General features: G+C 45.9%; 1 protein-coding gene across 3 annotated transcripts in view; it reads left to right on the top strand.

Moving 5' to 3' along the window:
• Positions 1-8923: 8923 nt before the first annotated feature.
• LOC8036118 (LIM domain transcription factor LMO4) overlaps positions 8924-27953 on the top strand; it is a 150293-nt gene continuing 131263 nt past the window's right edge. The window contains exon 1 of one of the 3 annotated variants that reach the window (XM_042292485.1): positions 8924-9115. The gene's annotated coding sequence lies outside the window, so the exon portion shown is untranslated. Of the gene's footprint in view, positions 9117-27953 lie in introns of all 3 variants that reach the window. The other 2 variants (XM_042292486.1, XM_042292487.1) reach the window with 2 other exon arrangements.

Raw genomic sequence — 27953 nt, 5'->3', positions numbered from 1 at the left:
TGTGCGAGCTCTGGTGGGCGCAAAGCACTCCGCTGAGCTAGGCGTTTTTGTCGTACGCACATTTTTGGCATAAGATCGTTTCGTGAATCTGGCTTCTGGTTTTATTAGTTTGTGCACCGTGTGAATACATTTTTAAAGAGACAATTCAGAAAGAAAGGTGTCCGTTCGTACATAAACCGTCGGTTAAAATGTTTTTATATATGTAGGAAATCGCAACGTTTGTTTTCGTAAGCATTAACCTTTTAACCGTGTGTAGTTTTTGGAAATTTCTGATCCTCAACCGCTTAGTTGTCTTCAAAATTACATTTGTTGCCTTCAAAATCAAGTTTCGAGCCACAATCATAATGAAAGAAATTAAAAAAAAAAAGATTCAGTGCTGCCATTTGTTTGGCATATATCCTTTAAAGGGGCCCTGCAATCATATTTAAGCGTCTACCTTTTATGCGGTTTCCACGTCTCCTGGGGTTCGGGCGAGCCAGCCGGCACGGAAAGAGTTGCTAAATATCAGTGCGCCATATTTTAACCGGACGACACGGAAACCTCCTCCACCGACGAGGGCGACCCGCGGTACCGAAAGCGCGCAAAATGTGACGTCTTTGGTCCTGGGCTTATTACTGGTCGGAGCCACTAAAAACTTCTCTTTGGTCGAAATACAAAATATAAGTGGCGCAACCCGTTTCAATTATTTATAAAAGTAGTTTTTGTTCACTATTATAGATGAAAAAAAGAAAGAAATGCACTTTATAAAGTACGGAAACAAGAAATGACCCGTCAACACACCCGCCGCCAAGCGGTGGAAAAGGCGGCGCATACTAGAAAGGAGGCGCCGACACGGAAAAATCCCGGATGTACGTGGTGGCGCTGCAGTCGTATGGACAGGAGGATCCGACCGGCTCCGAGCGTTCCGAAGGCCTTCGGCGAGAGGCTTTGTCTTGCGGTTTGGCTGTTTCGCGGTATGGCAGCGCGAAGTGGCTCCCATTCTGAACTGATCTTTACTCCGTGTTTGCTGTCGTTTATGGCCATTGAAGTGTCATGCCGAATTAGTGTTTAATCGCGCAGCAAACGCAATGAAAGCCGCTTTGGCTGCCCGCTGCATACAGCCCATCCAGAACACGCTTTAGTGGCGCCCTCTGGCGCCGTCGACACGGAGTGCGGCGGCCGTGAGCGCTCATGAGCTCACTATTCCTCCTCTTGTTCAGGGCCACTCAAGCCAGGACCTACGACGTCATGAAGGAGGTTATTTTTTGCTTGTTTTTGTAATTCTAAATTGCCTATAACTTCTAAAATAAAGCGAATTTCACGAAAAGAAAAGTCTCACTAAGTTACTACGTTCCGTGCGCTCAGGTTCGGTGCAAATTAGAAAACAGTAAAAAGTCCTTGCAGGGCTCCTTTAAGCCCTAAGAGAGCCTGGTTTGTCCAAAACGGTTGTGTGCGTAAACTGGGGAGAGCAGCCGAGCTATACTTGCGCTGAACAAGACGGCTCCACGTTACCACCCTTCTCTTCACCCCCCCCCCCCCCCCCCTTTGCCTCTTTTTTTTTTCTTCTCTCGCGGAATAATGCTTTATGCCTAGTGGCTGCTCCATACCTAGTATAATTGTTGATCTCGACAAACTCAAGCGGCAGTACATTGCAAACAAATCCATTATCGCGTTCCGCGAACTCCAAAAATACTTTTCGTACCACACGTTCGGAAATATGCGATAAACTATGCGCCGTAGGGGACCGAGACAACGAACGCGGAAAGAATTTTGGCTCTTATTTGTCAGAGGAAAGGCTTATCTCCTATCTCAACACGGCAGTGCGAAACCCCGCTCCTTCACCACCATAGCACCTACACTTCGCTTGCTTCAAGCACAGCCGACACTGTAAACCGACGCAGACAATCAAAGAGCGTCGAAAGTGCAACGTCAGGGGATCTCTCATCTTCGTGTGCGTTCGCTACAACCGGTTTAACCAATCAAGAACAGTGAACTCACCGTGCTTTTCCGATTTTACTTTGCGTGTTCGTGTTTGTATACGTCTTTAGAGCCTTTGACTGCGCTTTTACTTATGGGGCACAGTAGAGTCAATATAGCATATAACAATAGAGTCAATGTAACGTGTAACATGTAACAACACTGTCGTTGGCATGGACACAATAAGATAAAAAAAGTCAACTGAAAATGTCAACTTGCAAAAACATCGAATTGTAAGCTCTTAATCGGGTAACCTTTAGTATAGAGTGTTGAAATTTGCAAATTTTTACTCTTTACTGTAGAAGCCACAATCTAACCCCTTCGATGGTGCCTTCTACTTAGTGGTCACATGCATTCTCCATCGGGTAACCTTTAGTAAAGGTTACCTGACGAAAACCTCTTCTATAGAAGTAACAATGTAACCCCAAAGTCTTTACCCCCTACTTCGCGGTTACATGGACGCGTTTACATAAAGGTTACTGAAGTACCTATGCAAAAATGACCGCCTTCACAGTGTGTTTATCGGGAGGCGAACATTGCAGGAGCAGAAAACCTTCAGAATCGTTTCGCTGGTTCCGTAAAATGTGTTAAGTCTTTAAATCGTGTCTCTGTGGGTTATGCGGCCTGTGTCGCAGTTGTATACTTTGAAAGAAATACACTATAGTGAACTTGGTTTTACCATTGGCCAGAAAGCAGGGGGGTTGGGGTTGTTTATCGAAATCTTTCTTTAAAGCTTTTATCGGGCACAAATCGATGTGCCTTGTTTCGGAACCGGGGTATAAAACGCTAAACAAAGTCGACAAACAACCCCAAGCCCGTTGCTTTCTCGCAAATGAAAGAACTAAGTTAATCATAATGATTTCGTTTCAAAGTACAATTGCGACATAGACCAGTTAGAGACAATAATTAAAGATTTAATATAATTGAATGAATTACTGTAATGATCATACATATTATCTGCTTATGTAATATTCGCCTAGCCCGATAAGCACGCAGTGGAGGCAGTTATCTTGGCATATGTTGCAGCTACTTCAGTGATCCTAATGTAAAGGTGTATTAACCGCTATGGAAGGGCTGGCGACACGCTGTTAACGATGGCGGACTGTAGTGAATACGTCACTTCTATGAGCATTGTTATGGCTAAACCTTGTGGCGCTCCTTCTGAAGCGTTTCGAAATCGGTTGAGAGAAACACAAATGTATGTGCTATGAATATCTCGGAGTTCACTTTGATTTTGCAAATCCTTTAAAAAAAAATAAGACGTCGGCAACTCACGGCTTGTGAGGCAGTTTCATGCGTCCCCTAGCGCGACATCAAAAGCCGCCTCCCCCCCCCCCCCCCCCCCCCCCTTTTTTTTTGCCGCTTCCTTTCACAGACTCAAGGACCACACGGCAGTTTCGACCAGCCTTGTAGGTGTTACCGCCATAAAGTAACGTAATGCTTTACTCGTTACTTGCAAATAAAAGGTACGCGACACCGAGTACCTCAGTATAAAAAGAACGCGTTGCCGATAAAAAGTAACGCACGTTACTTTTGTAATTATGAAGGAACACGTTTAATGTAAATTGTTTAATTGTAATTATGAAGGAACACGTAGCGGAGGAGAAAAACGATCTACTACAACTCCCTAGTGGGGAGTTGTGTGGGGAGTTGTAGTAGGTCGTTTTTCTCCTCCGCTACGTTATCCCCGAAGAAAACGCCGCAGCTGCGCATGCGCGCCGCCAGCCTTGTCTTCATAGTTCAAGGTCTTGTGGCGGATTACGGAGCGCTATCCGGGTGCTTAGCGGGGGAGTTGTAGTAGATCGTTTTTCTCCTCCGCTACGGTATCCCCGAAGAAAATGCCGCAGCTGCGCATGCGCGCCGCCAGCCTTGTCTTCATAGTTCAAGGTCTTGTGGCGGATTACGGAGCACTATCCGGGTGTTTAGCGGGCTGCGGAAACGCTCTACTACAATTCCCTAATAGGTAACCTATTTACGTTACTTATTTTAAGTAACGGGTAACGTAGTTACGTTACCCGTTATTGAATATGCTGGAAAAAGGAGAAACAGAAGAGAGAGGCTGAGAATCCCAGCCTCTCTCTCTTGTTCCTCCTTTCCCTCCTCTTCAAAAAGGTTCGGACACGGCTCTCCCCTGTAGCTTTGGCTGCACTGCGCGGTTTTATTTTTAGAAAAAAAGAGCTATCTGGCCGCCGCCATTTTGCGAATTGAGCTACCCCTATCAGCCAGAAATTTCTGCCACCCACCTGAGCTGTGGAAACCCGGCCAGCGTGACTCCCCACCTGCATTGTGCATTCGGAGTTCGCCGGCTTTTCTTGGAAGTTTTTACTTTATTTGCCCGTTTAGGATGCTTACCCTTTGAGTGTTATCTTCCAAAGCCTGCTAGGCCTTCGCAGGAAACGAACGAAGAGAGCGAACGTCAAGCAGCCCGCGACGCAGGCAGTTCGACGTTCTTGGAGGATTATTTCCGTTGAGAAAATCTCCAAAAAGCCTTCCCGGCTATGTTCCGGGTCTTCACGAAAAATAGCTGATAGAGTCGGGTCCCGGGTGTGGCGGCGGAATAGACACGTTCGTTCATTTGCTTTGAAGCTGTGCAAAAAAGAAGCTCACTTTTACATGTGCCCCAAAACACGCTGGATTTTGTTCCATCGTCGTGAAGTGACTATCGTCGACACTGTGCATTGGATATGCTGTGTTATTTGAGACCTTTCTCAAATCCTGTTCGGATAACGTGGCACCGTGGGGTACGTACAATATATGTTGTTCGATTGATGAGACTCGTTAAATTTCAGGTTGTGGGCGGGGAATATCCATGCAGTTCGGATATCCTGTGTGGTAAAATATTTTCGACGGTTAAGATCTTTGTAGATTGACACGGCTGAGTGTATGGTGCCGTAAAAAAAACAACATAATATGACACCAACATTCCAATTGCGTTTGTTCTGTCGCGCACGAACTTACCAACACAGCTTTGATTTCTTTGTTTTTGTTCCCAAACCTAGTGCAATCCCTTCTTAGAAACCCCGAGAAATTCTATTCGACATAGAACACAAAATGAAAAATAAAACATGGCAATTTAGCATCCACCAGCGTCCGGAAGTGCGCCTACGCAGGCTGCCACAGGCTCACAGCCCACTGACGAGAAAACCCACAGCCCAGAGCAGTCGGGCAACACTGACGTACACTCTCAAAACCGGCGACGCGCGATGTAAACCGCTTCGTTCGAGAGTGCCGCTGGAAAGCTCTACAAGCTGAAGTGAAGTATAGTCATTATTTGTTGCACTAATTCGACCTGCCTTCGATATTTTGCGTTTGCCTTGCTTTGCGCTGTCGCCCAAGCAAAGAAAACAAACGGTAACGCGTTTATTTTGTTTTGAGGTAACTTATGTCGGTATTGCGTTCCTTTCTTTTGCAAGTAGCGAGTAACGTATTTCGTTGCTTTTTTCGGTAACGCCTCTAGCAACTGGCTATGTGTAACACATGTTGGTGAAAGTCTAGCTTGGAGCCCATTTGAACACCGAGATTCCGTATAAAGATACACGCTGTATCTGCTCTCCGGGGAGGCTACAGGTTAACACTTTGCTCTCGTGCTTTTCTAATGATTGACATAATCTCAGTTTTCTTCAAATTAACTTGTAGTCTATTTGTTATGGACCACTGCTGAACTGAACGTACGTCGTTATGGAACAAAAAGGCTATCCTTCACATTATGGAACCTACTGAACAATTTCGAGTAATCGGCCTACAATAGTGCGTGTGAGCTTTGCACCTGCGACGGCAAGCCGTTATGAACACCAAAAACAACAACGGCTCAACGTTAGGTCCTTCGGGCACACCTGATAAGGATGCGATCGGCCCAGACAAACAATAGTAAATAGAGTAAATAGAGCATAAGCATATATATATATATATTACTTTCTTTTTTTTAATTTTGACAAAAGTAAACTGTGTGAAACCCCATCAAAAGCCTTTGACATATCAAAATAGATAGCGTCAACTTCACATCGGTTGGCTACCAAACGGCCGATATATCCGAGGAAGACGCTCATATTTGTTCGATTGATCTACGTCTAAGAAAGCCATGCTCCAATGGTGATATTTTTAGTTTAATAAAAAAGTTCTGAGGTTCATGACCATTTTAAGAACTTTCGAAAAACCACATAAGAGTGACAGCGGGCGAAGGTTGACATCGCAGGAATCGCCAGAATTGAATATTAGGACGACCATAGACCTTTTCTTCCGAGAAGGAAACACCGCGCACCGCAACGACAAAGTGTACACGCGAGATATAGTGGGATCAAGGATTTTAGCGGATTCCTTGATAATTAGTCAAACATATAAAATAGTGCAAAAAAAGACAAGGACCAGAAGTATACAGAACAATTAAGCGCTAATGAAGTTGGGAATACCGTCTCAACCTGGTGGAAACCTTTGGCTTCAGCCTACAACGCACGGCAACAAGCACCTCATTTTCTGTTTTACGTTCATAAGCCGAACAGTCAGAACTTTCCTCAAAGCTGCAAACCGCAGGCGTGCGATCCAACTGCAGAAAAGTGAAGCTTAAATGTCGAGCGAACATTTCGGATGCCTCTTGCGATCTGCAACAAAGCTTGCTGTCCATTTTCAGCACCGTGGCGCTGACATTGTTGTTACTTGTTCGCACGTGACGTCAAAAACAATGTGGTTGATTTTCAATGTCTCCTTCCAGACTATCCTGGTAAAGCCATTCGACAGAAGCAAGAAACGTTTTAACGATTGTTCTACAGTTTGAGAATCTTAAGTACAAATACTGGCAATTCAGTTTCTTATATAGATTATGGTAGAGTCGTGTTTTGCACATGTAATATTTCAAATCTGCAGAGAACCAAGTAGGGAATTTCGATGTTAATGCAATTAATGCAAAGGTGCCGGGAGCTGGAAAAGAATAACGATAATAATCCCTGGAGAAGAGGAACGAAGGGGACAAACGACAAACACAAATTTCAAGACACAGCTACATGAGTAATGCGCGACAGAAAAACAAAATCCTTTTGGTTTTAGTAATAAACCAAGGACCTCTCTATTTCCAGTGCGGTAGAGCGCTTCACTGGATACGGAGAGGGCCCTGGTTCGACACCAGGACCAGGCAGATTCTTTCAGTCACACACCACTGCAGCGTTATTGTAACGCGTTACCGGTAACGCGCTGCTTTTTTTTTTTGTAACGTAGTAACGTACTCGCAACTTTCTCACATCAGTAACGCGTAACGTACTTACGTTACTTATTTCGAGTAGCGGGTAACGTGGTTACGTCATACGTTACATCTTTTTCTCAAAACCTGAAAAAGAATAGACTTCAATTTTTTTCGTGTTTTTTTGGGGGACCAATGATATAGTGTCAAAAGGTAACCATCATGGTCTTCGTCGTGTTTTCGTACGTGTTTAATGATCGCTGAATTAATCGTAAACAAAAAGGCACAGTGACTTGTGCTTATGAAGCTGCTTGATTGGTCCAATTAGCTCGTAGCGTCGGCTGCGCCTGGACTTGTGCTGAAACAAAGTATAACTGCCATTTGTTTGGGTCACCCGCACTCCTACCCACAATCTCGTTTTTGATATTTTTTTGCGACAAGTCATTAATGTGTGCACTCATTCCACACGCCTTCAAAATTTTGCCTGTCTTTTCACCGCGCAAGAAATCGCACCTAAAAAAAAAAATCGAAACAAAAAAAACAACACTCTTACGTTTTTTTGTTTTGTGTCGAAAAACGCTGTCGTAAAAAACACACAGAAATAACAACACTGTTAATTTATAAATCAAAAGTAACGCAAAAGTTTATACGTGCGTTACTTCTTATCGGTAATGGTAACGCTGTATTTTAATTTCGAGGTAACGTAGGTCGGTAACGCGTTCCTTTATTCTGCAAGTAACGAGCAACGTATTTCGTTAGCTTTTTTCGGTAACGCCTACAACACTGCACAAGAGTCACATAGCGGTGTTTGGAGATGTTTGTTTGTCCTTTGGCCCCTCTGTTCCCCCTCTACAGCGATTATTATCGTTAGGGAATTTTGACTTTGTTGGACGAACTTTGGGTATAAATAGTTTCCCGTACAATCGTCGTCAGCATATCGAGGGAAGCGTCGACGTCCGTGATGCTGAAGAAATCCGCCCAGTCATGGCTGTGCAGACGACCACATAGCCCCTCGTAATCACCATACCCATATGGAAAATCCACCACTGGTTGCAGGTTGTGCACTCGGAATGACAAGAAAAAAAAAAGATAAGAAAAACGGTGGATGAAACCTGACGATAGATAAAAGCGTGTCGCATGCCTGACCGACACCCAAGAGAGAAATATTAGTCATTACCAAATCCAGAGCGTTTCCAGCAACATTATTTTTTAGCGCATTAAGCTGAAAGAGTTAAATAAAATTGACGAACTTTTTTCATGACTGCGAGTACCGTCACTCTGTATTAGGCCGACTGACCAATCGACCTAAGGAAGAATCAAATTGGAGTCACCATAAACATTGTTAAAAAAATCCCTCTATCGCTCCACAAACATTCGAGTATCTGAATTAGGTGGGAAGTAGTAGCAGCCTATGGTGCAATTAGAGCGGTCAGACGCTGGCACTTCAACCACCGTGTAAAATATCTTACACCGCCACCTCACTTCAGGCAGATTCTTAGTACGTCTCGATGTGTCCCCTTCTGAATGTGAAGATGAATCATCAAAATATTTTGAGAAAATAATTCTAGCAGTGATCAATCAAGTAACCTTTACCTATCACCCACGTGAAAATGCCGAAAACGTCAGCAAAGCTACATAAAAAAAAAAAAAAATTGGAAAAACTTCAATACATTCTGCGCGCCCGTACTCGCCGCCGCGGCGCAGCCACGGAATTCCCCCAAACCGAGACTCCCGTCAGAGCCTGCAGGGAGCGCGGCGGGTCTTCCGGTGACGTCACGAACATTTTCTCTTTCGGCCGCTTGCGGGTTTCCGGTCGGCAGCGAGGCGACGCGTCGGTCCCCTCGATGCAGCGCGCAAGAGCCCAGTGTGTATCGCCGCTGCGCTCATGCTAGCCCGCAGCTTTGTCGCCAAGTCCAGAGAGCCTCGTCTATTGTCGTACGCGGCCGCCGCCTAGGATTACGATCATTGGACGCCGACGAGGAACCCACAACAGTAAGTGCGAAGCATCGTTACCTCTCGCCAACACTCCGGCGTCATCGCTTCTCGGGGAGCGCCACACAACGTCGTCGGCGTTCACCAAGAACGCCGCCGCCGCCACCACGGCCGTGCCGCCGACCATGCAGCACCTAAACGGACGCACTCGAAAACGCAGTTGCGCCTTGCCGCTTTTTCTACGCGTATTGATTGTGCTTGTCTGCGTCGACCGGCTACACAGCTATTGATTTGATCGTTAGGCGAGGCGTGTTTGTTGTGCTTATTGATTCGAGCCGCTCGCTCCTTTCTGTTTTTTCTCTTTCTGACCATTATTTTTCGGCCCGGAGCTCGCGATCGCCGTGCGCTAGGTAGCCCAATGATCGCGTCGCGATCTCGTCCCAGCTTCCCGACCCTCCTATTTGTCGTCGACGCCGCCAACGCCGCTGTCTAGGATTCAGTCCGTGTCCGCTTTTCGTTCACGCGTACCGACTACACACATTCTAAGGACACTCGAGCGCACGTCTGCCTTCCTACCTATTCACCCACCCACCTCGATGTTAGGTTAACGTTTTCTTTCTTTATTTTATTATTTCTGGCCCCGCAGAGCTCTTCATGTCGCGTTGTTTCTAAAACGTGGTCTCGCGAAAAATCACTCTTTGATTTTCTACTTTCTGGGCCTCGACGTCGGGGTCTTATCTCCTACTTATTTTATTTTGACGCGGCATTAATGCGCATATTTTTTTTTCTGTTTTTTACTTTTATTTGCGCTCTGAGAGTGTGTGTGTGTGTGTGGATCTCTTTGAAAAACTGGTTTTGTCGATTCGAGGTCTTTCTCTTGCCCTCGCGCGCACACACGCGGGCGAGCGAGCGGCGGCGGGCGGGCGGACCGACCGGCGAGCCGAGAGGGAGGCGAGGGAGGCCGGACAAAACAAAAGAAGGGTCACGGAAAAGAAAGAAGAGGGGGTTCTGCCAAATAGAACGGGAGGGGGGAACGCGAAGCGTCGACGGAGGGGAGAGAAACAACTCACGAAGCCGCCATGCCATGCACAAGCGCGAGGAAAGAAGGATCCTTGAGCTTTCCACGCCATGTGAGCGCAGCCAACACCACCTAGATGGAAAGCCGCAGCGCTTCCCTCTCTCCCTTCGAGGAGCGTCGGCATGAGTAGGCTGAACTGGTAGTGCGCTTCTCCGCAAGGCTCCCCTTGACAGTTGGCTTCTTTGCAGTGCACGTTCTCTTTTACTTTTTCTTTCCCTCTACGCTTGCACGCTTGACGCGGCGCAAACAAAAAAACAAAAAAAGGCGCCACGGCGTCGCGTTTTTTTTTTCTTTTCTTTTTCTCCCCCAACGGTCGTCGTCGTCCGTCGCGTTCCTTTCTTCGACGGCTTTTTTAGCTCCTCCTGCGGGTTGGGTCACGTGACAATAAGGCTGGAGGAATCGACTAGAACAACTCTAGAAGCGAGAAGGTTTTTGGACGCCGAGAGTCGGAAGTTCAACTCTCGAGTGAGATCGAGCACATTTTGGAATACAACACAACCGCGGCCTCGTTGGCCTCGTGTGTGAACGTGAGCGTCGCTTGTTGATTTTCGGTGCTGTCATTCCGCAAAGATGGTTCTTATCCGCGCTTTGGCAGAAAACTGGATGTGAAAGTGTCCATATTTGTGTTTCTGCAAGGGTGACTACGAAAGCGTAGCGACGGGAAGATCTCGCTCCTTGACGGCATGGCAGGGTGAGTACTTTTCAATTTTTATGATCCTGGTTTCGTTTCTTGTTTTTACTTTTCGCTGAATGCATGCTTGGGAGTGATTTGGTTGTGGCCTGGAAGCAACATATTCAAATGCTGGTGCTACTTGCAGTTGCAGAACTAAATAAAAATGACTTGATTTATGAGTTAGATTGGTAAATTGTTTCGCAAGGTAGGCAAGTGATAGGTTATCGTGGTTGCAACCAACACATCAGTTTAAAAACAACAACAACAGAAGTACATTGTGTCGTTTCTGCGTATCCTCGTCGGAGCGCAGAAAGGATCCGCTACAACCAACTAGTGAGATCTACATTTTAGCGGGTCTCTGAGCTGTAGTTTGGAGTGCACGCAAGCCGGAATATGGTTCATTGACCAGTTTACTTATCCATACACCAGAGCCATATACTAACAATATAGCTGGAGCTCCTTCAGGCTCCCCAAGGAATCCCACCACACACCAGGAAGCTCTTTGGAGCATATTATTATTATTATCATTTTCTGTACCTGGTTTTGTGATCGTGCATTAAGCATTATTATTATTTTTATTATTATTATTATTATTATTATTATTATAGTGCATTCAGCACATCAAATTCAAGAATAATTTTGATGTTTGTGATTCAAAATAGCAGATCGAAACACTGCCAGTGTTTTCTCTCAAGTACAGAACCCTTCAGCTGCACTTTAAAGAAGAGCATTATTTTTTTCATGTTTTGTATTTTTATAACCATTTTTGATTACATTACCTTTTTTTGGAATTAATATGATTTCATCCTTTTTCGTTCTATTTCCTGCAGAAGCGGTCAAATACACATCCTGGATACTGCTTTGATGAACTCGGGCTACTGTACGGCCTCCATGGGACAAGCTGAAAACTGACAACTTAGAAGAGTGCTTCGGAAAGTATAGGCAACTGGCTTCTTCTAATATCACATGTCTACAAGGCACATTTACGAAGATGAAAACAAAATACTGCTGAGGAGCACGCTGTGAACGATCACTACAGCTAGCAAGGATGGAAACTATAAAGATCTCCCCAAGCGAGCGTATACTTGACGCCCTACCTGCAACGTGGTATACCTGCAATATGCCAATATTGCAAAGCTGAAACTCTGCAATCAAAGATACTCGCTGCCAACCGTCACGGATGTCAAGAAGCGAACTCGGACCAAGGAAAAGTATGTCTGACGCCTGTGATAATGAACCCATCTTGAGTTCGAGCTGAAGCATGTGTTGGACTGCAGTGAAAACATTTAACTGAGAAACCTTTGTTGCAAGATGACAGCAATATTATAAGTGCCAGGCAGCACCTAAGAGAAAAGAAAAAGCTAAGGGGTCAAGGCTAAACAAATTAGTTACTGTCCGGCCAGCAACAAGCTTGCGCTTCATCCTCATGCAAAGGCAACTGCTCTCTGAAGTCGGTGAATCTGTGTGTGTGTGTGTGTGTGTTTATGTGCAGATAGTCGGTGTCCTTGTAGCAGTCTCTTGGGTATCTTGTGGTGCTACAGCGTAAATGCCAACATGCTGCACAGATATTGTGTGTCTCGGTGTCACGAAATCTACAGCATCGAAGATGCATGTGTATTAATGTTTTTCAAGACCAATATTTTCAGAACTTATGGATACCAGGAGGCTCGTTTCGCAGTGCTCAAAGGTGACCAATTTCTTATTTCCCTTCTGTATCGTAAAAGCAAGTAACTTTGAATATGAAGCTCCCATGTCCACTTCTGCTTGTGTACAAAACTTGTTTTTAGCCTCCCTAACTGTGTCGTTTCACAGACTCGGTAATGTCGAAGTACATCAGCGTATGGGGCAACGCTCGGGCATTACGGTACTTTTTCTTTTTGCAAATATAAAGTTTTTACATTATGACAGTGCCAAGAAATAGGTCACAGGTGTTTTTTCGATGTAGTAACCAGATAGGTTGCTTGCTGCAGAACAAGTACTATATTTGAACAGGCAGAGTGCATTGAATTGCTGAACCTATGCAGGTTTATCACAGGTCTAAGAAAAGTTTGTCAAAATATGTGCAATACATTTTTCAAACTATGTGCAATACATTTTTCTAACCAGCACATCACAATTTTAGAATGTAATTACTTTTATACTTGTCTGGCAATTCGCGTCCCGTTGCTGTTGCATCAGGTGTCCCTAAGGGTAGTGTACTCGGGCCTTTATTGTGTCTAATATATATATCAATGACCTACCATCATCAATTAAATCGACAATTAGACTTTTCGCCGATGCTTGAGTTATTTACCCGAAAATTGATACACCTATAGTGATCACAATATTGTCCAAGACGATTTAGATACAATATCATGGTGTTCCCTATGGCGATGAACATTAACACATGTAAATGCAAAGAAATGCCCATAATTAAGTCCTCCACTAAAACACTAACCTAGTACTCGTTACTTTCCCAACCACTAGAACAATCATTGTCGTACAAGTATTTGGGCGTGTATTTTATGGACTCACTATCATGGATAGTGAGTCCAAATAAAAAATAGTGCACTAAAAACACTTCGTTTGGGAAAAAGCCATTTGTATGAGAAAATTCTTGTGTTCAATAAACACATGAATCATACAAGATATATAATAACCATATAAAAACTATATGAGAACTATATAAAATAGATAAGAAACTTCTTACAAGTTTCTTACATGTTCTTATATAGTTCTTATGTTTCTTATAGGGCTCGTATATATCTTGTATGATTCATATGTGTATTGGACACAGAAATTCCTCATACAAATGAGATTTTTCAGTAGGGATCTAGCTCCCATCAAGACAAAACTACTCGCATACAAAACATTTATCCCTCCAAAATTAGAATATGCAAGCAACATTTGACATCCACACCTAAGTTACCTAATCTCGAGGCTCGAATCTTCAAAGCAAAGCAGCTAGATTTATATGCAGTGATTATTCATCCGAAACTAGTGTCACCGCTTTAAAGCTAGCATAAACCTTCCTAATCTAGAAAGAAGACGAAAAATAGCCCGATTGTGTTTTTTTTTTCAAGATTTATATTACTCAGATTCTAATTTTCAATCTATTTAGTGCTGGGCTGCCAATTTTATATTAGATAATTCCTGCAAGATTGAACCATTTCAGTACCATACTTACACTTTCCTCTTTTCTTCCTTAGTACTTTGCAACACTGACTGGAACAAACTATTTGACCAAATTGTAACTGAGAGATATCCCATTTCATTGAAAAAGAAGTGCATCAATTTGTGTAACTGAACCTTGATTTGTAAAACTGCATCATAACAATAACCTGCTAATAAGCGTTTTTTTCTTGTGCGTGTGTGTGACATTTTTTGTTGGTGTCTATTTATATGTTAATTACTTTTTTGTCTTTTATTTTTGAACCCCCCCTGATGTAATCGTCTTTGGATGCCTTTGAGGTGAATAAAATTAAATGACATGAATGCCTCTGCATCATTTATTCAATTGTGACTTTAGTTCATTTTATCTGGTCCTACTACCTCGATTATTGCCATTTCATAGGAATTCCTTTTTTTATAGAACTCCCATGTCGTTCAGAAATAATTACACCACCCAGTTTATCGCTTAAAAAAATAACACAGCTGTTTCAAGATATCACTTTCTTGTATTTCACTACAATAATTGTAGGTTATATTAATTTTCCCGCGTTCTAAAATTGGTTCTTTAAATCACTCGGCGTTCACAGCTCTCATGTTAGCTCATAAAAAATAAATTGTGCGAAAACCCGCGTTTCTACGACGTAAAAGCTACGCGCGAAGCCTTCAGCTCCGCTCTATAGCGCGGCGCTCGTCAGCCTGCTGCCGTGACGTCACTGGAGGCGTGTTCTGGCCTTCTCCTCTAGGTGGTGTTGGCGCAGCCGACGCAGCCCCCCACCATTCCGCCTCTCCTGAACGAAGCATGGCCTTTCCGAATCAGACGGACTTGGTGGGGGGGAAGCCTTGGGGGTGGCGTGGTAGTAACCGCCGCTGCCAACGTCTAATTAACGTCCATTTCCGGTTTAATCGTGGTAGTGCCTCCTCCTTTTTCGAAAACGGTACACTCGCAGCCCGCCACCCACCACCTCTCCAGCATGCATTGCCTTTCCCCCCATGCCGTCGCTTTCTCTCTCGCCACGTAGTCTAATTGCGCGTCTTTTCGCGTGCCTGCTCAAACAAAGAGACGAGCCCCAAAACTCGTTTCGAAGTTCTCGTTTCACGTGCGTCCTGCGCATTCATTACGTGTTTCTTTTTTTTTTTTTTCTTCCTCTTTTCTTCTTAATGCGATGTGCTCTTGTTTGTTTGTATTCTTGCGGGAGAGGCGACTCAATGACAAGAGCCGGGGAGGTTTCGGTGGTTTGTTTTGTGTGTCGCTGGTATGGTTCGGTGTCGGATGATGGTTCTGCCCCGCAGAAAGTCTCGAGGGGGTGTGTCTTCTATGCCGTCGGGCGATTTGTGTGGAATGCGTCCCGAGCGACAGACGATGTCGAAGTGGGGGGAACTGAAGGTCTTGCTTCATCCCTCCGCGAGTTGCGCGGCGGGCGCGTCATGGTTTGTTGCTTCACGTCAGTTTGGAAATTCTAGCAGTTCGAGAATTGCGATCTCTCTTCTATTGGCGTTATACAACTGCTGGTATCTTTTGTAGCTTGTGCTGTTCCGATTTTTTTTTTTTTTTGCCTGTGTCGGGCGAGGGTTTGAGCCTAGCGAAAACATGTGCGTCGGTTGGGTCAATACATCGTTGCCGCAGCGGCCGCCGATTGAAACCGGGACTCCGTTGTAATTGAAATATGTTTTACAGTGTTCCGCCGAATGTGTGTGGCTCCTCCCCGCCTCACGCATCCGCCTTCCTCGAAGTGAGGGGATTACCGATCGAAACGTGTTGCGCCGGTGACGTAGTAGTTGGAGCAACAGCTGCGGCATTTTGCTGTGCAGACACCGCCACGCGTCTATATTGCAAAGCAATCGGCGTCACTAAGGAAAAGGGAACGCACAAACTAAAACGACGTTTTCGTTTGGCATTGTCGTTTCGTATTTCCGCATTTGAGTACTTGACACGCCTTACAGGAATTCGAACGCGGTTGCCAGGGTAGTCGTAACTGCGCCGCTGGCGATCGACGAGTGAGTGCCGGTACCCATGTTGGTGTTCCGGAGCACACCTTGTCTTTGTCGGGAATTTTTTTTTCCTGGGCCTGTGATTCGACGTGCTGGTCCTCCCGAAGATGCATTTCCGCGCGGTGTGCTGAAGACAGGCGGCTCCCGCGTTGTTCATTCAGAACGCGGGCGGGCGAGTTCGGTACTTCACCGTTTCATTTAGCAGAGGTGTGCAGACCTTCCAGCTCGTGACTATTTGAATCGCACGGGCGGCAGCCCTCCAAACAGTCTGTCTCACCAATTGAGGTGTCTTTTGGAACACGCGTTCCAGCCCCGCATGTTTGCATGTTTAAAACCGAAATATGATTTTTTTTCTTGATAGTAAATATTTGCTCGGGATCTCCGAGCGAATTGAAAGACACGCCGTTACAGCAGTGGTTTTCAGCCATCGATGTTTCGCGGACCCTTCGTGGATCGCCGGAGATGATGGAGGATCCCGTTCGTGGTGAGGGAAGGGGAAAGTATAGCTTAAATATATTAATGGTTTAATAAATGAATATGACTCCCGAAAACTTAAACATTTCTTCTCGACCTGATAGAAGACAACTTTTATTGCCTGACTTGACCGATGAGGCAGGGCTTCACTGATTTGTAGAATGCCTCCTCGTACCCCAATTTGAGAACGACTGCGTTAGAGTAATCTATTTAATAAAACTTTGGAAAGGTGTTGAGTGACTTGCACTGCTTGATACAACGTACGCTCTCCTGGGGATCCTGAACTCGTCAAGCACAAAGATGGAGCCGAGAGTTCGCCGATTGGACGCTGGCGGCAAAAGCGCCAAGTCATCGTTGTGATAGTCTAATCGGCGCGCTACGTGAACTTCGGACCCAACCTTGTGTTTGACGAGTTTAGAGCCCCCGTTGAACGCTGCTGATCGCGAGGTGTAGAACTCGTTGCGTCTTAGGAACTCGAATCAGGTAGCTAGCGTGTCAGGAGCCTTGTCGTAGGAATCTTACTTGATCGAGTCACACGCTCGCGATACTCAGCGGATTTGAGATCGATATGAGCCATTCGCAATTGTGTAGAGTTACACACAGACCACCCCGGTAGGTTAGACTCCAACCATTCCCCAAGTCCTAGTCTAAAATATCAGGGCCGGCTTTCTAGAAACAGCGTCTCCGCTGACGCTAGAGCCAGCGCACGAGCTGGCTTTAGCGTCTCAAGACGCTCGCGCGCCTCAGCCTTTCCGGTGACTTCTTTCACCCTGTCTCAGCTGGGGCGCTGTTCTAGCGAGCCGGCCCGGGCGTCGCAATACATACATTTCAGCAGGGTCTGGAACTCCGGCCCGTAACTCAATGCCCCTGAGTGATTCAACTGATTCAAAATGGACGTCTGTACTGGGGTACGACAGACCATGAGCTCACGTCTCAGGGTAGCTTGCGTTCGCTATTGGTGGCTCCGAAAATCTTTTCTTGCTTAAAGAAAAGAAAAAGAAGTTTGAAAGTTAAAGGAACACAGACGAGTAAGAGAACCAATTGTATAGTTAGCCAAAATGTGAAAAAAAAAATAATAAAATGAATAGCAGCAGGCACAAGTGGTGGCCTTGAAGCGTCTTAACTATGCCGGCGAAGCCCGCCCACGAGTTAAAAATGCCGGACAAAGAGGAGGCGACGAGAACGCCGCCAACTTAGAAAGACCTTGTCGTTTCGGCCAGTGACAGACGGTGGTAGTTTCTGTCGTGTCACGATATGCTCCGTTACACCTTCCGATGGACCGCTGCGGACGCTACGGACCATTCCAGTCTATCCAGGGCCGTGAAAGTTTCGTCGTTGCACCCATTCCCGAAGAGCACGTGACACTCGCCCCGCACTGTGATTGGCCTCGGCGTGCGCCTCGCGGTCCGTCCTCTTTTTCGCTCTTTCCACCCTTCCTTTCTTACCTTCCCTCTTTTGTTGCCGTGGTCCCGATTCTCCGAATTCCCATTTTGAATTGGCCCCTATTTGGAAGTTTGTGCCCCCCCCCCCCCCCTCCCTCCTCCTCCTCTTTGTCGTCCACCATTCGGTTCGCGCCACTCCTCTCCCTGGTCGCTCCCCCCATCTCTTCGCACGTTTAGAAGATAACGCGAGGCCTCCGACCAAAACGAAAACGTGCGTTTTTTTGTTTGTTTTTTTTTTGTGGGGGGGGGGGGGGGGGGTGTAAAAATGTTTCGATTTAACACTTCGCCTCGGCGTGTGCGCGAAGCTATTGGTATCTCGACGGAAGTTTTAGCAGTTGGTTTCTATACCGGAGCCGGCATTCGTTCCTCGAATGAAATACTCGTTCGCCTTTTCCAGGGAGCGCAGATTGAGGAATGTATCCAAAAAAAAAGAAAAAAAGAAAGTTGGTAAATCAATTGGTGACAACTATTATACGCGAACCCAGTAATCAAGTGCGCCTAATTAAAACCTGTGCCACTCTCTACGCCGGATCTTAAAGGGCAACTTACTCAATTCCGAAAATTGTAAGGTTACATGTGATTCCATTTCCCGAAGCACTAATAAACGATCGTACGTCTTCAGATTCGGGAAGTGTGAAATAAGATTTGTGTACTCTTAGTTTGAGCATCAGCAGATACCGAAACTTTGGTTGCGACAGTCAACATTGGTCTCCTGTCGTGAGTCATGTCCACGTCACGTCGAACCACGTGATCCTCAACGCGACGGCGGGCGAACGTGGAGCAAAGCGCGAAAGCCGTCTGCTCCTCACTTTTCGCCGATGTGGTTAGCTGCAACATCCAACGACATCTGCACCACTGCGGCCGCGGCTTCCGCTTCTTTCCAAAAAACGTTTTTCAGACACATATTTCGGACGGAACCATTTCTAGAACTTGGGGAACACTAAGCAACGCTTGTATATGCACGAGGGTGCCGCAGCCAATTTTCGAGGAAACGAATGAACTGAAGGAGAGTCAGGAGCGTAGTGAATTCGCTTGTCCTCACGATAAAGTTGGCGCAATAGAGCTTAGTTATACAACCATTGCCCACGAAGCTCTGCTGTGTGACGTGACGTGCCAAATTATCGTTCCCACTACACGCCACAATAATGTGTCGCCGAAAGTTTGGCGATAGCAAAGCTTTCAGCACGAAGGGACCATCCATATTGTGTGTATACTGCACGGAAAATGTAATTATTGGTACATCGTAAGCTCGTAACACGAGGAGAACTTTTTGGGGAATGAAGCCGGCTGTGCGCGCCCGTGCGCTTGCGTGTTTCCAGCGCCGATCAAAACTGTGTACCGCACTCCTATTTTTTTAAATTTTTTTTTTTTTGTGTCACAAAATATTTTAGAATATAGCTCAACCTGCGCATACCCAGTTGGCGGGATGGAACCTCGACAGAGGTGCCCGCAATTTGACGCGGGCTCATTACCGCGAAGGCACCGTGTAACCGAGATCTTGGTTTCACGTCACAAGACCCCCAGGTGGTCCAAATTAATCATTGGGCCTCCGTTAGGGCGTGCCAGATGCCCTTGGTAGGTCTGGCGCATACACCTCAAACTTCACATTTATTTTCCCGAAAATAGCCGAGTCATCGCGCCTTGTCTCTACAGGCGCGACACATATACTCGTGCACTGGGAAAAACGCCAGGAGCGTAGTGCCACCGACGCGGTGGTCGTTTGACCGTACATGTGTCTCCTGTTTTAGTAGCCTGAATTCTGTACTTTTATGAAGCGGTACGGCTGATTGCACGTTTGTTGTCAGTAGCAAAATTGTCAGCGGAAATAGTGAATGCCGTGACAAGTATGCTCCAGTGCATATTCATTTGGTTTCACAGTGCAACTGATATTTTCACGCATGTTTTTCTATTTAGCTGGTGACAGAAAATTAGTTAGTGTCAACTCATGAGCATATGCTATCGGACCATATTATTGTCCTGCGATTTGGCGACCACGGCTTCCCGGAGTTCCACCGGCACGGGATGTGCGTCCATACTTTCAGATGCGCACTCTCGTGTGGAAACTTGTGAAAGACAACTGCCCGGCTGGTCAACTGGTAGTTCGAGCAGGCAGCAACAGAACATTGTGAGTCCATGGATCTTTCGCCAGGCATCGCAGCTAGGCATCGTAGATGCGGCCCGGGCTCGCATCGCAAACAAAACGTCCTTCTTAAACTATAACAGCGGCGAGACGAAACAGACTGCTCCCGACTCTCAGCTCCGAGAAGCGCGCAGGGCACCGCAAACTAGCGCGTCTGTGTTACGTTGATCACGTGGACACCGTTGAGCCGGGAGGAGAAACTTCTGTCGTCATCGTTCAGTTTTGCTCTGGGAAGTCAAAACAAAACGTGAGAATGACGTAGACATGACTGACGTAGTGGCTCAATGTTGGCTGTTCCAACTCTATGGTATTGACTGCGCTGTTGATTGCGCCTCAGGTCGCACGCTAGAGTTAGCAGATTTCGACGACTTGGCTCATTCGAAAATCTGCTCGGCCAGTTTATTATATATATAAACAGAACTAGGGCGCAATAGTTGTCATGTGGTCTTCTGAGATGATACTGAAGAGGGCTGCATAGTTTTCTCAATATTAAAATTAAGCGGCGTTGCTCCTGAGACGCAGAAGAAAAGAAAAACAAGAAATCGGAATCCGGGACAAGTGATTTGAGGGTAATTTACGAGAGAGAACATGTTTTTATTGTTAATAATATTGCTGTGATGGGCGTTCCAGTTAACTGGACTGCGGTAATGGGATTGTAAATAGTTTCCGGGTGCATTTCGTGGCTTAAAGGCCGACCTGCAGAATCACCCCCTGCTGGGCAGAAAACCGGTTCCCTTTTTTGTTCTCTCCATTACCTCTCGCACTCTTCTCTCCTCCTTTCCCCACAGGAGCGGTTCTCTGAGCAACTCCTTCTTGAGGGGAAAGGAGGATTTGAGGGAGTGTTTCCTCCTTTCTGGCCGCTCGCAAGCCTTAAAGACAGGTCTTCCATTTTACAACATTTCACAGCAGTCACCACCTGACCGTGACGATCCTGAGTGCTTTCAAAAGCAAGATACCGATGTTGCCACGACACCCGTTATTATGGAGCGGGACCTTTATTTCCAGGACTGGGTGAGGGGAATATACACGCAGCGAAGTTCTCTTTGGAAGGAGAGACACATCGTGGTTCAGAAGCCATGTAGGGAACACAGTAGGAGAAAGTATATTACTTTTTATTTCCTTGATGGGATTTTTTCTTCTTGTATGTACAAGTGTAAAGTGATATACCAATTGTAAAGCATGGAACTGCAAATATAAAGTAATAACGCCGGCGCGCTCGTAGGGGTTAATCATCAATACCGGATACTTCTGTGTTTGTGCGTCTTTTTAGATGGTTTGCCAGTCGCAGTTATTCGTCGCTTTGCACTTAGATTGCCCCCAAAAAAGTTTTGAAAAAAATGTTAGAAAAAGTTATAGTTCGGAAATCGAGGAAATATCGGGCAGTTTAGAGGTGGAAAATTCCGTTCCCTGGAAATTCGTTGGAATTTCGGGGTGTTTAATAAGTCGTGGGCTTTCTAATCGAGGTAGGGCTGTACACACATTATGGTGAAAAACTTACCTTGTATCTTGTCAAAAAAAAAAAAAAAAAAAAAAACTGCTTTAAATGTATTTTGAATGCCGTAAATCGATTTGAAATTAAGCCGCGATGAGTTACGGGATTCCGTTACGGGATTCTTTGTTATTGTGTGGTCGCGTATCCTCCTCATTGATATAGCATTTGTTGTAGCCAAAAGGTACAGTTTTTGCTTTCACTGTTTCTTTGAGGTCTATTACAGCTCGGCAGCGACTATTTCTAGGCCCGTTCTCACTGCTACACTGCCAACCTTATTGCAACGGTTTCGGTAAAGTTGGCGAAGTCGTTTCTGTTCTTCGTTCACCTCTTCCGATTTTGTGCCGGCTTCTTCGATAAACGGTGTTTATCTTAATCTGTGATGTGATCTGCTTGTGTTTACTATACCTTCTACTAATGTGACTCGATCATGAGTGCGCACGTGATTTGAGGAGCAACCGGGTTTGCTATTTAGCTTTTGTCATATTCGAAAACGTGCAGATGAGTGAAACGTACTCGATCGAATGAAACAAAGTCTACGAAGCCGCCGCAAGACAAAATCTTTGTCGGACCAATATCCGGTCGGGTGTGCTAACCACCGCTATATTCAAATCAGCCGGTTTTGGGGTAGCTCGTTTTCCCGGATTACATCGCCCCTTCCCGTATATCAGCAGTCTGCGTTCCCAATTTGTGTGCATGGTGCGGTAATGAGCGGATTCAATCGCATTCTCTTTTTCTTTTTTTTGTTGTGCCGTTAATTTGCGTGTCTACTTAGGGCCCGGTCTATCTTGAGTCAGAGAACGCCGAGTCTTGGATGAATTACGAATTTACGAAAGAATCTCATTCTCCCCTCGTGCACTGGTACTATATTCGCAACCTCAACCTCCCGCATTTAATCCTTTTTTTTTTTGCTTCGCATTTTGGTTGCTAGGCAGCGCCCAATTTCGTTACACACTTGAATAAGCGGGTTGGCTCATGCCTTCTTTTTTGCGTCTTTCCAGCCAGGTGGCGTCGCCTCTTCTGGTATTGCGAAGGGTATTGGCGGTTACGTGGCAAGTTTCCGCAGTCCCGAGCCTAAATCCTCGGTCACACCGTTGCGTTGCGCTGCGTTGCGTCGTGCAGCACGGCGCCTTCCCATTGGCTCGTCGTTAGGGGTCGCCACAGCAACAGCTCGACGCAAGCAGGCTTAACGCAGATGTCTGAACCAGGCTTACCGCGGAAATTATTGCACTTTTTCGAGAACTGGAGAGCTAACTGCGGCAACCTCGTTAAAATGTGTTGCCATTCTCAGAGAGGAGCTGTTCAATGTCTGCATGAACATTGTACTTTTTCTCCGTCAGTTCTCGCAAATGAGCCTTGCCATGTGAAAGTTGAAGACCGCCTCTGGTGAGAACATGGTTCTCACCAGAGAGTGCAAAAAGAAACACGCGAAGCCGTTCGTATAAAAGGTGTGGGGGAGTTGTTCGCAGAATCCCCCTCTCGTGTAAAAAGTGTTACGTCGGGCAGACTGGAAGATGCTGAAACGATAGGCTTAGAGAGCATAACTACTCTCTCGCATGCCACGGTCGGAGGACACATCCCATTACGCTGCCAAGCGCGCAGGTGTAACCGTTTTTGGGGGCGCTTCAATTTTAGGCAGAAGCAGAGAAATGCGCGAGTGAGAGGTGGCAACGTGGTGATGTGACGGCTGTGGGGATGATGGGCAAGGGGTTTGACTAACACCAGCTTGATAAGCAGGAGGCCTCCGCACCGTCATCACAGTTAAATCGATCGAAGGCCTGAGATGGGCACGAGTGCTGCGTCAGTGTTCGGCCGGAAATCGTGTTCAATCAGCGCGTCGTATTCGTGCTATTACAAGGAGAACAACTTATTTGTCAACACATCCTGTTCTTATGTAATAATTAGGGGTCGTGCGAATCGTGGTTCGACCCAATTAGCTCAGTGTCATAGGTATGGCTTCGGCATTGGAATACTACGAATGATGCAGCGCTGTTCGCACGCCTCTAATGATTACGCTGTGTAGCTATTCTACACTTTATGCGAATTCTTGAAGCCTTTACGCGGGTGCCGATGCGAACTTGGCCGCTCGCGCGTGCATTTGAGTATCTCTACACGGATCCTACGAAGTGTACTAGAAAATTAAAAGGGAACAAATAATGGAATTGAAAGTAATAATACAGACGAGAGAAAGGCGAGCTAGTTTGGGATTTAGCCTCATCTACCTCGTCATTGGAGATCCGAGCGCGCCGGCGTTATTATTCTCCATCCCCGCGGCCGTCAGCGCCAGTTGTCGTCGAATTTATTAAAAACCTAGTTTGAATCGGCCGTCTCGTCAACTTCCGTTCCCGGGGCTCCCCATTTGTTTTATTTTAATCTGGTGCAGGCCGCGTCCTCGCCGAAATGGCTTCTCCCCTTCCCAGCAGTTGCTCCGCTGCCTCCTCCTCCACTCCCCCCATCCCTGCAATGACGCATTCGCGATTGCTTTTCGTCTAATTGCGGAGCTTCGGACCGTGTAATTGGGTTCGTGGGGTGGCGTCCGCACGCTGGCTTCGCATCAGATTTGGCGCGACCTTCCCCTGTTCCTCCTCTCTCTTTCTCTCCCCCTCTCTCTTTCTCTCCCTCTCTCTCTCTCTCTCTCTCTTAACACGCCCAGAGGACTTGGCAGTGGCACTGGTCTCCCCGCGCAACTCTGTCGCCGGATTGCGATGGGAGTATGAGTCGTGACTTTTTCCTTTGGAACCGCGACTTTTTTTCTTTTTATTATTATTACTTTTTTTTTTATCGGGGGCAGAAACCATTACAGATATAATTCGTCCTCGGCGCGCTGCCCTCTTCACCTACTGGGCCGTGGATCGCGCCCCAAGCATGCGCAATAAGTTCCGTGCTTTCGATATATACCGGTATACACCGAAAATTGACCCCCGAGGCAGTTTTCTCTTGATCGTGAAGACCGAAAAAACCCGAATGTTAAACTGTCTTAAAAAAAAAAAAAAAAAAAATTCCGTAGGGAGGAACCTTCTACCCTGCTTATTATTATTATCATTATCGTACTCATTGACTCGGAACACAGCCGCTCTAAAGTGTCCTTAAGGTTGTTTCTTCCTATCGAAACCACATTCCTTGCTCCGTTCTCTTTTCTTTACCAGTATTACTGGAGAAAATATTATAATTTATAAGTTAACTATATGTTCTCCAGTTATTATACAGTCGCTTTACAACACAAGCGCGATAAACGCCGATTTCTCTCCGGCATTGAAATTAGGCACCGAGAAACACCGATTGAAAACGGAACCCTAGCAATAACTCGCTTACGTGTAATATCGTACCCTGCGCACGGGTCCACGGCCGCCCAGTAACTCCGCACTTTTACGCCGAGGTGATAGGCGCTGGGAACGTTTAAGGACCAATCCAGTAGTGGTTTTCCGCATACCTTCATGTTTGGCGTACTGGGCTGTGGAACTCGTTCTAACTCATGAACAGGCAATAGTAACACCCATCTACGGAATGCTAGAGGCCGCGTATGCGTCTCCATCATTTTAGTGCTAAGGCATATATATATTGTTTTTTCTTATAAGCGCTCAAAAAGCCTTACTTTCCAAGCTTGTCCAATGGCTCCATAACCCTGCACTCTAGTACAAAAGTCGTTGCGTTTACAGTCCCACAGAAAAGAGTGAGAAAACCCAAGAGAGCCATGCCACTCGCTACAATGAAGCGCAGCGATATGTGACGGGGCCGCAAATATGTCCTGTAAGTAAAGTTTTCGATGTGACATATTTAACTTTGCCGAAGGGCCCATCGCAGATGTCGTCTTTTAAAGTCTAAGCTTTACTTTTTGCCCCGTCATTGGCTGAGTTCCATTGCAGCGATTGACCCTGCGAGTGCGAGGGGGATCTATATTTTGGCAAGTGGGGTTTCTCCCGCGTAAAAGGCAGGCGTCGCTGCTTCTTTGTTTGTGTAACGAATCAAGCGTCACGCATATCAGACTCCGCTGCGTCAATGAAACTATTTTTACGCGTGCATTTTTTTACATAGCTGAAATGTGTGGAGAGGATTGTTAATCGTTTTTTCACGTGAATTATTTAAAAAGCGATAACTAAAACTCAGTATACATTCCAGGTCCTTTACCCTCTTCGGCGGATATAAAATCGACATGTCAGCTCTGGTTGATTGGCGCGCTTCCCAACATGATTTTCCGAATTGTCGCTTTTCCAAGACTCTTCCATCGCACGCAATGCGTGGAAAACTCGTCGCATACCGGCGTGCGGTCGCGTCATCACTACTACTTACTCCATCGCAACGAAGACGTCTAATTTGTTAATTTTTACGACAACACGCTTTCGGAGGGGAGACCCGTGGATTTAGGGACGCACCTGTTGACTCCTGGTCTGGTTCTTTTCTTTCAATGAAAGTTCGATATTTCACGCGGAAAGTGTATTCCTAAGCGTCGTTGGCGCCAACACCTGGCTCTTGAAAGTCCTCTCCTTCCGCGACTGCTCGTACGAACAAAGCGTTTTCCCAAGTTGCGCTCGCGTGTATTTGCCCCTTGACAGCCTCGCAGACAAGTTGTGAAATGAATCGGTGGCGGCGTTCAGTGCCGGATCCTTTGTGCCCGTCCTACGATTCATTCGTGCTTTACTCGCTGAAACCGAGCCACTAGACGAATAGAGGCGTGGACAGATTTTCTTGACGGCACTGACTTCTTTGTGAATTGTTTGGATGTCCAGCGCAGTGGTTCCCCACCCGTGATGTTTCGCGGACCCCTCGTGTATCGGCGGAGATGACGGAGAGCCCCGTTCGTGGTGAGGGGAATATATAGGTTAATTATGATAGCGATTTATTAAATGCATATAAGTAAGGGCTAGAGTGAAGCAGACTTCTCTTATTGACATATACACAGGAATGCTTTCAGCTGAGAGTTACAAACTCGTCATATAATGATCGGCCTCTTCCGGATAGTATATACATATATGAATTAATAAAAAAAATGCAACGTACACAAGATATAGGAATAATTAAAATAAATGGACGTGAACTGATAACCCCAAATCCCTAACAGCATTAAAAACGAAATAAAATCGTGCGTTATTCTATTTTATTTGTTTAGTTTCCAATATGAGGTGGTTTACATTTGGTTGAAATTTGATATCGCCGCTTACCAGTAGTGCTCTGCATTCTCGTTCGATATTGTGAATGATTGTGTCGGTGCCGCGATTTCCTGAGGTTACATTCTGGGTTCTGGATTTCTGTTTCAGCTCCTATATTTGAGATAAGGTGTAGGTGGGAGTATTCTCAAATACATTTGGTAAGGTGTGGCTAGGCTGCACTATAAGTACCACCAGTTCAGTTACCTCCTGCTAACCGTGCGAGGGCACAGTCACTTAAGTTTAAATGAAAACTAAATTTGGGGAATTACCCTAACGACTTCAGCCGAGTTTTCGGAGGCATATTTGTTGCCCTGTAGGCTGACTTTGCATCATCATAAAGCTGTAGCAAGCACTGCTCAGTATAACATGACAAGAGCTTCGCTTTTACGGGAATCGAGGATTGTTCGGTTTCATTGCGATATACTGTAGAGAAACAAAACATCCAGCTTGAAAAAAAAATGACACACAAAAACAAAACACACAAATGAACGGGGTGATTAAAATCTTTTCCACATCGAACGCCTTTTTGTTTTTCTTTTTTGTGTGTGCTTTTTCCCTGCTACTTCGCAAACGATCGCAGTAGAACAAGTGTTAAACATCGTTTGTCGTGTTTTTGTTTTCCAGCTATATTCGTTCCGTTCGCGGCGCTGGAAATGTTCCTTATTTTGTTGTTGTCTGTAATTTGAACATGTGCTTCAGAGTTCCGCGATCGTTACCTTGGGGAAATGCCACTGAGATGATGCCTAACGTTCGAACGGCTAAGGTGTGTCCTTCGTCGCTTCATTTCCGGTGCGACAGCCAGCGTCAAAAGGATCGCCGGTTCGGGGGAGGCAGTTTACGCATCGAATTGCTCTATGGTTTCGGTGTCCGTGTGCCTCTTTAGACCTTTTCTATGCGGGGAGCGAGTCGTCTGCTTCTGGCGCGAGGTTCGCGGTGACGTCATTACGACGCCGAGTTCTGATTGGCTTTGATTGGAAGGATACTGGGTAGATTTCAGTGCTTAATGCCTTCAAGTCTATCCACTCTTTCTTTTCTTTTTTTTTAGTCAGGTATTTATAGTTAGGCGTTCTGACAGCATCGCAACCCCTGTGCAAGAAGCCGACGAACTTGCGCTCCGCAAAGTCACTGGGGACTTGAGAAACACAAGGCGTGTCCCTAGCATCTCATTATCGCTCCCGCAGCCAATGAGAATGCAGCATTAGCCGAGAAGGACGCCGAAGCACCAATCACGATGCGAGACAAGTGTTAACGTAATAGGCCGCAATTTTTTCCGCACAACTATAGGTTAGGCTGTCGTGCGAGGTAATCATCAGCCTCTT

The sequence above is a fragment of the Ixodes scapularis genome, unplaced genomic scaffold (assembly GCF_016920785.2).
Source record: "Ixodes scapularis isolate PalLabHiFi unplaced genomic scaffold, ASM1692078v2 PGA_scaffold3__209_contigs__length_174095766, whole genome shotgun sequence".
Classification (NCBI taxonomy): domain Eukaryota; kingdom Metazoa; phylum Arthropoda; class Arachnida; order Ixodida; family Ixodidae; genus Ixodes; species Ixodes scapularis.
The sequence above is the reverse complement of the archived record's forward strand: the minus strand, read 5'-3'. Positions and strand labels throughout refer to the sequence as shown.